This window comes from Anabrus simplex, chromosome 10 (genome assembly GCF_040414725.1).
Source record: "Anabrus simplex isolate iqAnaSimp1 chromosome 10, ASM4041472v1, whole genome shotgun sequence".
Taxonomy (NCBI): Eukaryota; Metazoa; Arthropoda; class Insecta; order Orthoptera; family Tettigoniidae; genus Anabrus; species Anabrus simplex.
The window spans coordinates 82,758,948-82,769,471 of NC_090274.1; positions in this window are offsets into that span (position 1 = coordinate 82,758,948).

Below are 10,524 nucleotides of genomic sequence, written 5' to 3' on the forward strand. Positions count from 1 at the left end.
CCATCGTACCTGACCTTTGGTAAAGTTACTGGCCTAACAGCTCAACAGTCTAATTGCCTAAAAATGAAATGAATGATGTTAACTGTAACAAGTACCCATCGTACCTGACCTTTGGTAAAGTTACTGGCCTAACAGCTCAACAGTCTAATTGCCTAAAAATGAAATGAATGATGTTAACTGTAACAAGTACCCATCGTAGCTGACCTGGCCTAAAGCAGACGAACACTTGCACTGACGTTACAGAGGCTACGGAGGTGACTACATGGAGAAGAAACTGCCAGGTGGATTTTAACGGTTGTAAAATCATTGTCATCTCAATATCAAGTCGAGAGGGAACACAAGAGAGTTTTAATCACCCTCTATTCCCTGATTTCGGTTACGTTCTTTTGACTTGTTTGAAATTTACATTTAAAGTTTTAAATTAACATTTGAGAAAATAAAAGTTACAATACTAAATATTTGAAACGTTCCCCTCGAGCTAGCTCTCAAGACTGCCATTACCTTGAGCTGGTGGACATCCAGGAGATGGACGAGGGAGCCTTTCCCCTGCCTCCGTTACGTACACACTCTATACTGGAGCGGTCACCAGGCCTCGGCTTTTATAGCGGAGAGGAAAGTTCCAGCAAACTCTGGACCAAGGCTCTGACACCCCCATTCGTATTGGTTAATTTATTAAATATGAGAAATTTTTGATTGGTCGATAAATAAATGTACAAAAATTTTCACTGGCCAACGTCTTCAGTTGGTGGGAAGAGATAGAACTGTTGATAACTTTTGAACATCAAAAACAAACAATAAATACTCCAGTTTAGGAAAACAACACACAAAATTTATTCGAAATATAGTAGTTTATCTCCACCCCAGAAGCGCAACATGATAATAGTGACATCTGTCGAGAAATGTTCCATAATATTTCCAAAATGAGTTTCAGATTTCATGATCTACATGGCCTTCTACAATGCGCACGGGGTGGGTGTACCTCCGGTACAGTAACCATGGCATGGATCTGTTGTGTTCTACCTCGCCAGTGGGTACGACATGTGTCGCACATGTGAATTTGACTCTGTTTTACGACCTGATGCTCTTCCCGGCGTCAAGCCTACGTGATGGGATGTAATCCCTATTACGTGTTGGTAGTGTTGCGTAAATATGAAGAAGAAAATCATTTCTCAGTTTATCTTGGTAGATAAATGGACAGCAACTTAATGAAAAATTATTGACTTCATTCGTTGGTAAAATTTCTCTGAACGTAGCTAACTTTTCGGAACAAAATTTCGAAACTGCTTAATATATGAGACTGTGGTAATCGGTCTTTCATTTGGTTGATCGCTATACCCCACACTTCGTTGGCATCAACAATCAGATTTAAACCAGAACTGTATTTAGAGCTTTTTGTTGTTGGAGTAGAACATTCATTTTCATCTACCTGATACCTTTCATTATTTTATCTTATTTCTGAAACAACTGATTCAAAATGTTGTAATGCGTTGGGTAGGTAACTGCTCTGGCACTCTGCATCGCAATCGTGTTATAGTCTCAAAGAAGAATTCCAGAAAAAAATTCTGAATTGTTAAAGTAATATCTTAACCAATATACTCCTTTATTGTTACATCACCCCTACCATATTCGTTCTCAATCTTCTCAAAACATTACAATAAATGTGATTTCTTTTAAGCCCATACGGCATGTAGTTGAGTGGAAATAGTCCAAAAGGGGTGGTTACGGCTGAGATTTCTTTATCTGCTAAGCATGTCAGGGAGAAGGCTTGTCACATGTCTAATTAAAAAACACTGTTTTTCCTTGAAGAAAATAACTGAAGTCATCAGTGTGAGGTATAGTACACTCGTTGAGTCTGCGATAGTTACCACACACACACACCCCAGGTCAACCCGTCAAAGCGCAAATACAGTGTACGAAATAGATCTATGTATTTCATTTAAGATTAGGTTGGCTACATTACGAAAAACAAAGCAAAACTAAAAATCTAGAGGAAAAGCATTCAACAAAAAAAAAAAAAAAAACCGTGAAATACCTGTAGGTTACATTGGTCAGTATAGTTACAGTTTGCAGCCTGCTGGTAGCCTACTTTCAATTGCGAAGACAACTGCTGCTCCTAACGCATATTAGACTGTCACGGATGCTGGGCCGGTTTAGATCCTTGGTAATGCTCAAAGGCTACGAGGTAACCAAATCGCGTAGGAACTGATCACAGTTAGAGGTTTCCCCTTGCTTGGCGCTGTGACGGCTGTAATAGGAAACCATTGCTTCATCCACTGCAAGATCACTTGAACCGATTCCTTCAAATTACTGACAAAGTTTTGATTAAGAAATGTCAAGTATTGTTGTACCTTGCTAAGTTCGTTATTGAGGGGAAGATTCATATTTTCTGAAGGGTACAAATACTGATTAATTTTTGGAAGTGTATTTCTTCTCATGCTTTAGAAACTAAGTTATTGTAAACGTCTGATTTTTTTCAAAAAACATTCTTATGTCTTCCAGATGCGTTTTGCCAGTCAAAAATAGTACAGTGATATAAACTTTTCAGTCATCTGAATTCATGTCCAACATATGGTTCCAGTGCACAACGTACAATTTTGACATTTTCACAATGAGATTCTTCTGCAGTGAACAGTAACTCAAAACACTGAACTGGAGACAGTTGCGGTCCAGAATGTTCCTCATGCCCGTCCCTCACCCAATTCTCCTCCGTAGCTGTCCACAACTTATTGTACTTTTCCTTAGAAGGTGCTCGTTTATTTGCCCCAGAAAAACCAGGCGCCTGCTTCATTTCATTAGAAGGTACCGGCGTACCATCATCTGCTGATATATTTATTTCCACTGTCAACCTCAACATTCTACCGGGAAGGGGATTGAGATCGTTAGAATTAGTTGCCTCATCGCCACTTCTCTCTTCTGTAAAATACCTGTCATTTTGTAGAAACATAGTAATATCATCTATAGGTACCTAGTACCTCATGCAATATCAGACTGAAAAGGGAGAGAAAACATGACATGAATATCAGATACTATTCATAACTGAAACTGGACAAAAAGGCCTACTTGATGTGACCAATGACACATACAGGTAACAAATAAATGTCAATAACAAATGTTTAAATCATAATATTATGCTTAAGAATGTATCACATTCATTTCTGATCATTTAAGCGATATACAAGCATAAACGTCAAAATATAATTACCTTTTATCACACGCTTTCCATGACATAATAACGCGCAGTTGCTTCTCCATTTCAATACAGTCAGTTTCCTCTTGTACTTGAGCGTGAGCTGACTGACCAGTACAGGCTGCGATTTAAAAATGGTCCATTTCAAATTCCAAGACCTTTCTTTGAGTACTTCCAACAGGCAGAGAAGTTCTAGCAGGAAATTTGATTAATATTAGGTGCCACCTATAGGTGACATTGGGCTTTGACAGGTTAAGAAAGGATTTCAGCTTTGTCATTCCACAAAGAGAAATGCAGTTTCCTGAATGATTCCTGTTTGGTAACTCGTTGAGGACTTGCTTCACATTTTGTTACTCCAAATGCAATGTAGGGTAATAGACAGCCTCAATCTTGATTCGCAGTGTAGCTTTATTCTTCACTTTGGAAGGGAATTTGACGATGCATACTTTGTAGGTCAGCGGGATGGGTTTTAAAGGTCGATACAGTCACTGGGTTCTTAACCAAAATTGCCGAACTATGAATCTCTGTGGTGCAGTAAACGAAAAACCGTGTACGTGTTGTTTGAAACCGACATAAATCTGTAGCTCTCACTCCCTTCAGATACGTAAGAGACTAGCATCGTCACCCTAAATCGAATTGGTGAGAGGAGATCAATTTGGTAAATTTGATGAGAGGGAGAGAGAAACTGATAGACACCCAGCACTTGTTAAGCGTGTGTAGCCCGTAAGAACAGTAGGGGTAGGCCAAGGTGTGAATATGGGAGGGAGATTAGAGCAGAAGTAGGGTGAAGCAGTTATGTACAGTTAAAAGTTTGGTACAGAATAGGATGGCATGGAGATCTGCATCAAACCAGTCTATGGGCTGATGACTCAAACAAAAACAACAACAAATGTAGAACGACATCGCAGAATTGTCGGCACATGTGTTGAAAAGTACAGGTGACAATTTTCAGAAATTATGGAGGACTCCATCCCAATGGTTTGATGACTGCCCGGGCGCTACCTATCCAGAGCAGTGGTCTTGTCATTAGCCAGACTAGTGGTTTCGTCAGTAGGCAGACCAGTGGTCTTGTCATTAGCCAGACTAGTGGTCTTTTCACTAGCCATACCAGTGGTGATGTAACGTAGTGTACTAGAATCCTGGGGGCAGCTTCGCGGCTTGAAACTTGTGGTTCCCCGCCCGCTCCCCAAGCCGCCTTGTGAGCAGTCATTCCTAAGCTTTTCTCACCAGCTGGGCCTAACCCATCCAGCCAAATGGTCTTGTAAGGATTCCTAAGTTGGCAGCCTTGTGTTGCCACTGTTCGATCCACGCCATATTGGACCTGTTCGTGATGAATCTTAAGATATTCATTGGGCTGTATAAAATAGACCCATTCATCTTGTTGCCTGTAAATTATCCTGGGCCTTTCGTCGGAAGGAAGATGATCGGGATCTTCTTAAGGGTTCTTCAATCAATATGCCATACTTCCTACCAGTAAATATTGACTGTATTGAATTGTGTTTCTCCAGATGGCATATCATCTCAATTCTTGTATGAATGATGTGTAGTTGGCGCAGAATGAGTGTTGTCCTTTAATAAGTTTGCAACACAGGAAGAATCTGAACCACAGCTTATAATTTACTCTTGTTATAATGAGTAGCGCTGCTTTAAGGGCTCATTTGTTCATAGGCTGTCTGAGCTTGGCTCCTTACTCATTGTATTTCCTCTTGGAATCCTGAAAGGTAACTGTGAATTATCCTGTTTTAGAAAAGAAGACGGCAGGAAGTGGATACTTTAGGTGTGATTAACGTTTGTTGTAATTTTCATAATGAATTGATTATATTGTTTACGTTAACTTAGTTTAATTAATGAATTAACCTTTCCCGCAGTATCAAAAATGTGTTTGGGATAAAGAAGTGGGTATAAACAAATTAACTTAAATTAATATGAAAAGCATTGTGAGTTTTTACAAGTCTACTCAATAATCTCGTATGGTAAAATACAATCAATCATGAAGTTTATTGTCTTAACTTACATTTCTATATCCTCGTCTACGGATTCAGTGCCACAAACAAGACAAATCATGAAGCTATGTAATATATATGTAACATGTATCACACAAATGTCCTCCTTTTCATATTATGTGTTATTTACATGTAACACTACTTAACACTTTTATAAGTAAAAACTCTCCCGTCGGCAAACTCGTGCCAGTGTATATGCTTCATTGAGATTTTGAGAAGAGGTGAAGCTCGTTATTTAATGAAACCGATCTCCGCTGGAAATAGTTCCCCTATACATGACAGCTTACACTGATAAACAGAAGGATCATGGTGGATCAGAGCTATCCACGGGCTTTTGTCTCTCTGTGTCTCTGCTCGTCTGATAGCGATCACATGATTTCATTGGTACAAATTGAAGCATAAAAAGCTCGTAGTTTCCATGGCATGGTGTAGCTGGTCTGAGCGCAGTTGCTGTTGCTGTATCAAAACGGACAGCAATGCTGGGAGACATGTTAATTAGCAAAGTAGAGATGAGACCCTGGCTATGGGAGCTTTCCAATAAAGGCATACAGGGAAGTGTAAAAACACCCTTAACTGTTCGTTGGACAACTCGCTGATGTATCCGAAAAAGTCTCCTTCCCTTATTCCACCTCCTCATATGTTTGGATAGGCACTGAACAGCCTGAAGCACTGGCACGGACTGATACACACTTCGCTGTGCAGCGCAATGCAACACGCCTTGTTCCTAAGATTCCTGTAGATTGTGGAACATGTGTATGAACACTGATTACTGCAGACAGTCTTCTCTCGTAATTCAAGTGCATTCCTAGACAGAGTCGTCTGACTGGAAACAAATTATCTCAGCTCGTCCCATATGTAGGTGTCTACAGGCGTGAGATCTGGAGGACCATTGTGAGGTGACACGTGTTGTACCAGTGACCCCGTGGACACCTTTCATGTTACAATGACAAATCTTGATGTTCATAGCTTGTGTGTAGTTTCAGCTTTGTTTGTTTGTTTGTTTGTTTGTTTTACCCCAGACTGTACCTGTTATTTCTTTTTTGCTGAAGCAATTGAGACTGATCCACACGTTCATCTTTATACGTACTTCTGAATGCAACAGTTATTGCGAGAGAAGCAATTAGCTCTGCGACACGTGACCTAGCTGTGTATCAGCCACCACTTCCTGCAGCCTGTCACACCATTTCTTCTCCGTGGAAATTGAAAGAGGGGTAAGGTAAGTCTGTAAGGCTTCGTGTCCTCATTAAATTTCATACCTTTAATGTTTGTCTCATTGGAAACTGAGTCTAACAATCGTCGTCTTGGTCTGCTACTTCTCTTACCCTCTATGGCTGAGTCCATTACTCTCCTCGATAACACAGGATCCAAGAAAATGCAGGTTTACACATTTATCAAATGACTTCATTCATAACTTGGCCTTGATCTCCCATCTTTCTGAATAATCGCCTGCCATTGTTCCCACCTGTTTGTACCAGCAATCATTCTCACTCTTTTCATGTCTGTTACTTAAAACTCATGAATAAGATATCCCACTTCCACCAATTTCACTCCCTTGCAGCAATGTTCCTCTGAAAACAGACCCACAACTGCGAGCTACTTGCAGTAACTTTTCACAAGCAGGGCCGTGGCTCACAGTTTTCTCGAGATTTCTACTCCTATTCTGTAGCAACTGGTATCCAGAGTCTCAGTTCCATTTACCAGGTCATTCAGCTGTTGTCGCTGATTCACACACTGACTTCAGTAACCTACACCACGAATCATTATTATTAATATAAATTTTATACCATGGTAACAGGTTAACTGCAAGGACTCTGTAGAATGTAGGCCTAATTTTCACAAGCCCACAATTCAGTAAAAGTGGTTGTTAACATACTGAGTATCCGTTCCCATTAAAAATATTAAAATCATATGATCATCATGCCAAAATTTATATTAAATTATTGTGTATTCTGAAAGTAGATTCAGTTTATTCAGAACGGTAGGTTGATAAAATGTTTTTGTCTTGCGTGTATACTTGATTTTATTGATAAACAACTTTTGAGTGCGTGTAGACAATTATTCTTGATGCTCGTTCTGAAGGTTAAAAGCGTCAGTACAATGGAGGAGCTTTCATCCAAGTTAATAGAGCAATGTCAATGATAATGATTGCGCCTGTAGACAAAGTATTAGTGTATGGCTAAGGTTTGTTTAATCTGTTCATGGCTATCAGACTGAATTTAGAATTATTGTTATCCATATGCAATTTTTGTTTTATCAAAAACTTTTAGTTCCGTTCCACTATTTGTGAATGGCTAGTGTATCATAATTGTGAATTTTTATTCTACCGCACCGTGTATCTAGATTGTTTCAAACTCAGTACAACACAAGAATAAGGAAGGACCGAAACATGCCTGTTCTTTTAAGTAAACATGACATGAATTTGTAATGCCTCAGGAGGTTGAATAACATATTGAATAGGAGGAAAAACCAAGGCTTATAATTTGCATAATTGAGCACTGACAATACAGATCTTAAGTTTATACAGTTTAGTCCAGATTATTTTCAAATGTTTTCAGTAGAGACTCAAAATAATGTAGTTTACATTAACTCTGTATTTACCTTGATCGTTTAGTAATCGAGAAGGGACCTTCCGCATTTGTACAGAATGAAAGTGACGTTCTTGTATTTGCCTGGGTTGTTTCACAATGCAGTGAAAACTACGGTAATCGTCTCGGAAACGTGAGTGGGAGAACCGAAAACAATAGTTCCAAGATTGATTTGGCAAAAATTCGCGGTTAATGGGTCGATTAGTTCATGAGAAAGGGGGCGTAAATTTTGGCGTGTTTCGTCGTCCATTACTTGGCCGCGCGCACCATGCCCTCCCATTTCTTATGTTAATACGCCCATTCCTGCTTCGTTCAGTTTAGTTTGGTGTAGTGCTGTCATCGTCTGATTTATTAAAACTTAATTACTTCCCTTTCATTCAAACTGCACCGTGCCATCCTTCTGCGCCATGCAATGTCATTTCAAATTGACAGCGAATCAATTAATTATGATAACAAGTAATCAGCTCATATTGGCCGTGTTGACTTCGGGATTGATTGGTTGGTTAATCTATATTTTTCTCAAGTAGGAGATTTCAAGGCTTTTAAAAAATTATACGAATTCACCAGATGATGTCAACATTAATATCAGTGAAGAGATGGCGATTTCTACTATCAATCTGCATGAAGAAACATCCCTTAATGAAACGTACATCTGCTAGAATCCAGCAGAAATTTAAGCCTTCGTGCTCTCAAGAGGATAGGGGTCAGACTATTTCAAACACTTCGGAGAGAAAGACAGAAACACTGATTTGAGATGATTCATACATAGAAGGAAGGAAGGAAGGAAGGAAGGAAGGAAGGAAGGAAGGAAGGAAGGAAGGAAGGAAGGAAGAGATCTTTAAGTCAAAGATATACCTTTTCCATCTCTACAACATTTATTACTTTAGGAGCTTCAACAAAATGAAGTTAGGCCTGCAGGTGTCTATACCACGTATGGAGGTCGGCAGCGTGTGAAGAAAAGGAGTCCTATATGATGTATGGATGTCGGCATCAAGGGATTAATGTGGGTCTGTTGTCAGTTTCCTCAATAGGGGAGATTAAGGTACAGTAATTAAGGTACAAGACTGCGGGATGTATGACTTATGTTTTGTTCTAATTCACGTAATGAATTGATTATAATTTTCACTTAATTTACTGCAACAATTAACTACGGTATCACGTTTTCTGACGTATCACAAATGCAATTGAAATAAGGAAATGGGTATAACAAAATTGAAAGAAATATTTTTTTGACGTACATGGTCAGTTTTCAGAACTCAACTCAATAAACTCGTAAAACAAAGTAAAATAATTCATTAAGTGTATAAACTAACTCTTGTCACCTCCTCGTCTGTAAATTCACTGCCACAACCAACACAAATCATGAAAGTATTTAATATTTATGTTACATACATCACTGAAATATTCTCCTTGTCCATATCGAACTATTGTTATGTATTATTTACTTGTAATCATAGTTAGTATTTTTATGTTGAGGTTTATTTGTAAACACTCCCCTTTAAGCATAACTGGTACCAGTCTGCATCCTTCATAATGATCATTTTAGAGATTTTGAGAAGAACCTAGGCTTATTATGAAGTGAAGTGCGTCTCCCCAATACCTGGAAATAGTTGCCATATACAATACAGCTCACACGAGAAAACAGAGGGAGCACTTTTGGTCACAGATATTCATAAACACTTGTCTCTACGTGCCTCAACTTCTCCCATAGGAATCACATGATCTCACAGGTACAAACTGAAGCTTACAATGATCAGCCTTTCCCTGGCATGAAGTAGCCGGTCTGAGTGCAATCGCTGTTGCTGTATGAAGATTGACAGCATCACTGAGAAGCATGATAATTAGCAAAATGGGGTTGAGATCCTGGCTATGGGAGCTTTCCACTAAAGACTTGTAGAGAATTGTAAAAACGCCCGCAAATGTTCGTTGGATAACTGTCTGATGTCTACTTCGCTTATTCCGTTTTCTCATATGTTTGCGTAGGCAGTGCGCAATGTGTTAATTTTGAAGCACTGGCACGAACTGGTATGTACTTTGCTGTGCAAGTCTGTCAAAATGAGTGGCCTAATGCGTCATGCATTGATCATAAGATTCCTGTAGATTGTCAAACACATTTGTGAATACTGGTTGCAGCAGACAGTTTTCTCTCGTAATTCATGTACATTTCTAGATTGAGTCGTCTTGACTGGAAAACAAATTCCTTCAATATGCCCCATATGTGCCCATCTACAGGTTTGACATCCGGGGAACTGAACAGTCTCCAAAGGACCAAGGTGCATAGATATGTGACTCCGTGGTCACCTTTCATGTCACAATGATCTTGATGTTCATAGCTTGCCTGTAATTTCAGTATTGTTTATTTTACCCCAGATTTTATTTGTTATTTCTTTCCTGAACCGTGCAGACCTTCAATTCTGGGTAGATGGTGGCTATACGGTAAGGCGTATTACAAAACTGATAGCACAATCGCCATTCAATTCGGAGAGATCTACAACATTGGTCCTTTGATTTATTGTCGTGTCTCCAGCGCTGCACTTCTCGATTATAATGAAATCTCTCCAACTCGACTGTGACTGGCATTACAAAAAGGGGCTTGTTTTTATAACGAAAACTCTCCATTTCTACTGCGAATGGCAGTTGCCAAGTGAGACTCTCATTATAGTAGAAACTACCGAACTGGATTGTGATTGGCAGTAGGACATGTGGCCTGCCATTATCAACAAAACTTCCCCAATGCCTACCTTACATC